Raw genomic sequence first — 8,596 nt, 5'->3', positions numbered from 1 at the left:
AATTGTAATTGGGAACTTTTCAGTCTTCCCAACAACGGTCTCGTACACTTGTGCTAGCTCCCACTTACACGTCCTTAATGATGCCAATATATTTCCATGAAACGCCTTTTCCTTGTTAAAGCCCACCAAAGAATCTCCCTTGGTACCCTATCATAAGCCTTCTCCAACTCAATAAAAACCATATATAAATCCTTCTTCTTATCCTGATCGATCTCCATTAGCTGTCTCATAAGATGGATTGCCTCCACAGTCGATCTTCCAGGCATAAATCCAAATTGGTTTGTTGAGATCTTCACACTTCTCCTTAACCTTTGTTCTATCACTCGCTCCTAAAGTTTCATAGTATGACTAATTAGTTTGATCCCTTGATAGTAATAGTTAACACAATCTTGGACACCACCTTTGTTCTTATACAAATGTATCAAAGTTTTTCTTGTCCACTTAAAAGGCATCTTGTTACATCCCCAAATGTTGTTGAAAAAAGTTGTCAACCATTCAATTCCTCTTTCTCCCAAACATCTCCAAACCTCAACAGGAATGCCATCAGGACCAACCGCTTTCTTCAATCCCATTTTCTTTTAATGCCATTTTGTCTTCTCCCTTTTGTATCCTCCGCATAAACATCTCCAAACTTCTCGCCTCATGTACAGATTTCTTTGCTTCTTTTCTAGCTTTTTTATACTTCTCATAATTTCGTCACTTCTACATTTCCCTAACATCTTATATAGCAATCTCGTTTGTTCTTTATCGCTTGTTGCAATTCTTCATTCCACCAAGATGTGTCCTTACTCGGTGGCATGCTTCCTTTGAATTCTCATAGGATTTCTTTCGCCACTTCCTTTATGCTGTACTCCACATTGTAGAACTTTCGCCACTTCCTTTATGCTATACTCCACATTGCATCTACATCCAAATCAGTACCAGACCAAATTCCTACATCATCTATCTTTCTTACAAATTTTTGTTGGTTCCCCCTTTGAAGTTTCCACCACTTGATCTTAGGCTCCACTTGTGGTCTCCGCATCCTTACATATCTACAAACTCGAAAATCAAGCATGTTGAGTTACTGTACTCCCTAGGAATCACCTTAAAATCAACATAACTCTTTCTCCAAGCATTCCTTACCAAAAAGAAATCAAATTGACTTGAATTGCCACCACTCCTATAAGTCACTAGGTAAGTGGTCTATTTTTCAAACCATGTGTTCATGATACTCAAATCATATGTCAATGTAAAATCCAAAATATCATTTCCCACTTCATTCTTATCTCCATAACCAAAACCTCCATGAAAATACTTTGAAAGTCATCCCTCCTAATGCCCACAAGTCCATTAAGATTGCCCCCAATGACCAATTTCTCACCCTCAGAAACACGTTGCACCACTTCTTGGAATTCATCCTAAAATCCTTGTCTAATAGAGATTTTCAATACTTTTGGTGCATAAGCACTTATAATAGTTACGACCTCATCACCCATCACAAGCTTAACACTTATAACCCGATCACTCCTTTTAGACACCTCAACCACATTATCAACATATTTCCGATCAATAAGGATACCTACTCCATTCCTACTCTTATCCTTACCCGGGTACCAAAGCTTATAATTATCCTTCCTCTTCATAACCTCTACCAATTCAACCAACCTCCCGGTTAAAGTGTCAACATTCCAAGTCCCAAAATGCATCCTACTACCCTTACTATCTCCATAGACTAGCTTCTTTACTCGCATTCGTCCGTCATTCGGAAACTTGCATACTTGACACAACCCCCGGATGCCGTCATGGCGCGTCGCTTCAGGGCGACGACTGAGAAACCTTTGCATATTTTTCACTACACTCGGGCCTATGAAGTGCATCGCGTCGATGAGTATGGAATGCCCCACAATATCCAAATTTTGCTCCATGTCCATAAGATGTGACTATGTTTTTCGCTGACCGCCACAAACCTACTTTATCATTTGATTGATAAATCCTAATATCTTCCAATGGCAAACCATATGGGAATGAACATTATTTGCATCAAATAAAATTTCTTGTTTTCTTTCAATCAGCATTAAACAAACTTTTTTTTTTTTTTTTTATATATATCAAGATTCATAATCAAATTTTCTGTCAACTTAGAATTAGTATGGATTGCTAAATTTAATTCCTAAAAACCTCCAAAATCAATGTTTAGACTACCTTCTGTGAAACAGTGGTGAATCTTGCATTTTTTAATAGTAGATTCAATAAAAACAAATTATATTAAAATTATTAAAAATTAATAAATTACATGAATATATAAATAATGATGATCAAATTTGATTATACAATATATAAAAACAAATTATATTAACATATATTTTATAAACTTTATCCTATCTAAAGTGTTCCGCCTTTTGCCTTTCAAAAACGCACCTCTCATTAATCTTGGACTTTATCCAACATATAATAAGGGAAAACTTCTACTCTACAAGTCGACGGCTTGTAAAACTAATTCAATTCATATAATAATGTCGGGATAAAAAACAAAATAATAACTTAATAGTTGTTAACATATTAAGACAATCTATATTCAAATTAGAAAAAGGAAGGGTGAATGCTTTAGCAATCACATAAAGCCTCCAAAATATATTGACACCAATCCAACTTCTTAACGTCATCTACATTAGAGGTGAGCAAAAATTTTGGGTATCCAGAATTGGAACCAGCGGGTCTGGAATCGGAATTGGACTCGGTGGTTCCAATTCCGGGTAATAAATTAAGGAACCGGTTGCAATCGGTTCCAATTCCAATTCTCAATTTTTTGGACCCGAAATTGGTTGGGTACCCGGTTACCTAATATATATTAAACTAAATATATTAAAAAAAAAAACAAAACAAAATTATGTTGAATGTATCTAGTTAGTAAAATTAAAAAAATATATTATTAATATCTAACATAAATAAAGTAGTTTCATGCATATATAAGTATAAGTATTAAACACTAATAATGAAATTGGATTAAAATTTGTATCATGATTTGTATTAACTTTAACAATTATGTACATAAGTAGGTACCCGGATTCAGAATCGGTACCCGACGGTTCTAATTTCAATTCCTAAATTTTAGGACCCGGTTGAAGTGGTTCCAATTCCAATTCCAATTCCGAATTTTAGGACCCGATCCCAAACAATTCCGGATCCGGTTCCTTAAATTTTGACCGGGTACCCGGTTTGCTCACCCCTAATCCACATCCACTAATGACTTCAATACTTTCTAATTAAATTAGTTTAACGTTTTGATACAAAGTTTCTTTTAAAATGATCACCCCTTCAACTTGAAGTTGTATAATAATTGGTTTTAATGATGTTAAAATGACTACAGTGATTGAAAGTAAAATAAATAAATAATAAATATATCCCATATTTTTATGGAATATTAGTGGATTCCCATTATATCCTTACTCTCCGGAATATTCTAGGTCTAGGGTTTTACGTACTGTTCTTCAAGATAACCAATTATATGGAATGATATACATCTCTCTTCTCTTCTAATCTCACATATATTCTCTCTTTTTAATATGTTATCAACACCATTGCTCTTGGATCTAAATCATCAAAAGGTACGCAACATTATTGATTCATAAGATCGAAAGGTACGCATACATAAAATTATAGATCTCTCAATTTTCTAGGCAAAACTTATGAATATTCTATAAACTTTGAGTTGGCTTATGAAGATTCTCTTAATAAAATATAGTAGTTTAAATTAAGATTTTTATATTGTGATTGTTTGCTTTTGTTTTGCTTTTCATTCCAACAGTGAGCCTACTGCGCTTTTGTTCATCATGCTTTGTTTATTTTTACTGTTATTATGTATTGCCATAATTTATCTTGGGTATGAGTTTGTACCAAGTTGATTTGCTTATAATATATATTACTAAAGTTAGGCATCTTTCATATTCAGTATCATCATTGAACCATTTTCGTCTACTATGTCTCATTTATTCATGATTATTTTGTTTTTCTCTTAACCCTAAACGTTTAGGATTACATGACTTTGTTGTTATACTATCAACATGTTTATAAAATTAGATAGATTGCTAAAATGCCTTAATATGCTTGTAGAGTCGTAGTTGTATTTTATCAGTTTAATATGTATGACCGTCGGCTTCTCGCTTCCTGCTTGATTAAATTAATGACAGTGGTTTCTTAATTATTTATTGTTTACTATATATTAAGATGCCATTGTAATTGTGATTTTAACCGTTCCTAGATTTATGCCAATAATAACTTCTTATATAGTAATACATATTGCCAGACTATGATAATGTAATTTGTCTTTAATAAGAATAATACCATTTACGATGGGGTTTGACATTCATTGAGAATGAAAACAAATAACTGTAAGTTGCATGCTCAACGTTAAATCCCTAGGCTATTGCCTTTAATAACACTCTGAATATTACTCCGTATCTCTTAGCAAAACTTTGCTAATTATGATTTTGCATACTTCAATAAGTTTGTTGGGTAAGCCAAATAACTCGTCGATAAAGTATACTAGCCACAAGGTTTATTGAAATTATAGAAAGGTTTATTGAAATTTAAGACTAAAGTTTTGTTGGCTAACACCTGTTTCTTTGGTTCATATAAGAATTTGATAATTGGATCATCAGATATGTGCTTGCAGTATATGAGTATATCTATTTCATTTGAAAAATATCATGATATCATCAATGACCCTATTAATTGCACCTAATCCTTTGAAGCTGGTATGTATATGATCTTAGTATGAGTATTCTATTCCATTGGATATATCTATGTGTTACAAGTTGAGTTATTCGAGAAGTTGTCTAACTTTGATGGCATCATATATGTTATTTTGACACGATGTTATATTGTGAACTAATCATGGTATGTAACTAATAATTAATTTGTGTTCTAGCTGCGATTTGGTCCAGAGACCTAGGTACGGTGTCATGGAGACTCGTGTTTCATCTTATCTTTTTGATGATGATAAATTGATAATATTATTACTTGTATGATTAGTGAGATTAATTATAAATGCATGATGTAGTATTTTTAATGACCATAAATGTTTATTATTTACCTCAAATTATGCTAGTTTTTGTATGAAGATGAATCTAAGGACAATCCTTTATTTATTTATTTTAAATTAGATGTGAATGAAGTTGATTGATATATAAATTAAAGTATGTAATGACAATGAATAGTACGTGAATACTTATTGTTTCATAAAAAATACATACTCTATAATAGTATGAAGTTAGATTATTGGAATGTTGAGTCGAACTTTGTACATATGGACCTGAAATTTCTTAAGTTATGAAGAGTTAGACAATGTTTCTTGGATAATAATTTTTAAATAAAGTATGTTGCTTAGATAAACCACCACATTTACAATACTAATGTGATTCTATAAACACAATGTCAGTAGAATATTATACAAAAGTTGTGAAAAGTTAATTTGGTGGTCATTATAGATACCAACCTTTATTTAGGTGATATTAATGATTCATATGTTTGCATGATAATTCATGGAAAAGTTACAAAGACTTTCAAACATTATTACACATACTACTCGAAAAATATATTTATTATGCTCATACTTATAAGAGAGTCATATAATTGGGCAAGAGTTACAAGCAAGAGTTTTATAAGCATAATTTTCCTTTGCTTGATACATGCATTGCTAAAAGACTATATGGATTAAAAGGAGCAAGAGATTTAAAGGTTGTTAGATTAATTGCATAGCCCCCATATGCAAGGATTAGGGGGAGATAGTATTTATTTTATTATTTTATGTAATCCTTGCACATGAATAATAAGATACATTGATGATCAATTTGACTCATACATTAGCATTAGTATTAATATTTTACTTGACAAAGGCGACCGCATAATTATTAAATATCAAGTATGACACCATCTTGAAGATAGATATGAATAAATGTCATTGATTACATACCAATTGTAAATGCTCCAGTTAAAATTTATGTCCCAAAATGACAATATCAGTTGCTTATCATCCTAGGGCACGCCTGAAGCGCGGTAGACTAATAGGTACCTATAGATTGATTTTTCTAAAACAAAAGGAGCAACTATTGACAATGACAAATATGATGAAGTGACAAATTCCATTATTAGACATGTAGAAGTATCATGTTTAGTAAAATTGATATATATTTTAACAAAAGAGTAATGGGTGACCAGAAGTTCACCAGAATAACTTATATATTATTGTCAACTATTAGGTGACCAGAAGCTTACCAAAACACTATTTAAGTCTTTAAAGATCTAGAAGATCACCACCTACTAGAATTACGAGCAAGTGATTTATGCTTGTATAATGATTCTTTTGATTGGGGCTATCATATGTTAGCACATAAGAAATAGGAAAAAAAGGAAAAACGTACAGCTGCACAACACATGTCTCCCCATTGACATTGAATCTCTAGAATAGAATATACAATGGAAAATCTAATAATTAATACACATGCAATGTAAAGTTAATTAATGAAGAAATGATTCTTCGTTGAAATTGTTCTCTAGGAGATAAAACTTGTTTAATACAAATCTTTTGAGAAATAAATGTTGATTGTGATCCTCCTCCCAATGAAATGAATTTTAATGCAATTTTGTAAACTAAGTTGGTATATAATTAGACGCTCCTATGAATGAGATATTTTACCAACTTAGGGGGAGAAGAATTAGCAAAAGTTTAAAAAATCGAAATTTTCTTTATGATCCCTATAATGGTAGTTTGAAAGTTTTATGCCAACTTTTGTCTATTTATAATTAAGATATGTTGCACTTTTATGATTTGATTTGTATTCAGTTTTGACTCATATTACATAGCGTTGAAGATACATTTTGGTCATATTATGTGTATACATTGAGAAAAAATCTTGCTAATTATACTTGAATTACTACACCTGAGGTGTAGGTTGTATGATTGGTTCCAAAGTAAGGATATGTCCAAAATAAAGATATGATATATGGGTAAAATAGTGCAGTTAACACTTTTAATAATGTAATAGTATAAAAATACCATAGTGTATGAAATACTCCAAAAGTGGTATATCTGAAGTATTACAATAGATGGCCTATGATGGTACCAATGAGAAATGTATTCAAATATCATTGTCAAAATAGCATGCAAATTAAATTTGTATCTTGAATATAATATAATGATACCGGTATATGATGGAATCGATAAATAATACGCATATGCAGAAGGAGTGGACTTGTGAATTTGGGATCAGAAATATATGCCCACTTTGATGTCGACATATTGATAATGATCAAAAGATTATCATGGACAAAAGTTCCAGCGAAATATGAATGATGAGGTGATCAAAATTTTTATCGTGGACAAAAAGTCGAACTAAGAAATGGATTTCCTAAATCCACACTGTATAGTTTATTACATTATTTTAAGTTTTAAATTTGTGTGCATATATATGTAAGTTATAGGTAAATGTATGTACGACGGTGTAAATGCGATTTTTTTTCAAGTTTGAAGTGGGTATGGTGGTGACGTAAGGGGGCTATGGTGGTAAAGTACTAGAGTAAGAGGGTACGGTGGCTGTGGTGGTGGCGTGTGGTGCTTTAATTTGGTTGTGGCATATGGGTTGTGGTAGTGGTCTGAGAGGATGTGGTGGTGGAGTAAGGGGCTGTGGTGGTGAGATTGAAAAGTGAAAAGTCAGTGGAGGGGAATAGTTAGTGTATAGGGGTAGTGGGCAGGGGTAGCTTGGTCTTTTAGCTTTTTAGTCTACTATTTTTTAATCTGTGTGCCTATTTGCAATAGGTCAAGTAATAAAAAATAGAGGAAGTAATATGCAATTAATATCATAAGTATTTGTCATTAAAAAAAAACCCCCCATAATTACATAACTTTAAACAAATTATATTAACAAATTATTTTAATTAAAGGAAAGATTAAATGTTAATGTGGGATGTACTCAAGTGAACTAAAAACCCACCCCACTTTAAACTCTTGTAAGCATCTAAAAATGTCTCCCTAAAACCAACCCCGATGATGAACAACCCTTCACCGCCATTATTGGTCGGGTTGAGTAATTAATATCAGGAGTGTTTAAGATCATTGTTCAATACAATTTACATATCAGTCCTCATTTCAATCCAAGCATTTATTTAAACCTGGCCAAATCTCATTTTAGCCCAAACCATTTTTAATCCATTTTATTATTTATAATTGAGTCCAATTTATAAAATCATAAACCCTAAACCTAAAAACGAGTCTGTAATGACAGAAATGACCCTTAATTATCACGTGTTTCTATTTAAAATAAGATAAAAATGAATTTTAAAGAAGTTTCAAGAAAACTGAAGTGTCGCTTTACGGCAGGAGTATTGTGCCACGATACTAAATGCCGTGCCACGGTACTTAGTGCCGTGACACGATACCTGTTTCACATAGTTTGATCTTTTCTCACACGTTTTGACTTCTGAATGATAAGATTTAGTATCGCGCCACCTCACAAGTACCGCACCATGGCACCCACTCCGTAACACGGTACCTTTTTCTTTCCACGACGCTCATTTCTAGGCTTGTAGACTTCATTCCTCGCATTTCCTCTATAAATAC

This window comes from Chenopodium quinoa, unplaced genomic scaffold (assembly GCF_001683475.1).
Source record: "Chenopodium quinoa cultivar QQ74 unplaced genomic scaffold, ASM168347v1, whole genome shotgun sequence".
Lineage (NCBI taxonomy): Eukaryota > Viridiplantae > Streptophyta > Magnoliopsida > Caryophyllales > Amaranthaceae > Chenopodium > Chenopodium quinoa.
This window is presented reverse-complemented; position numbering follows the sequence as displayed.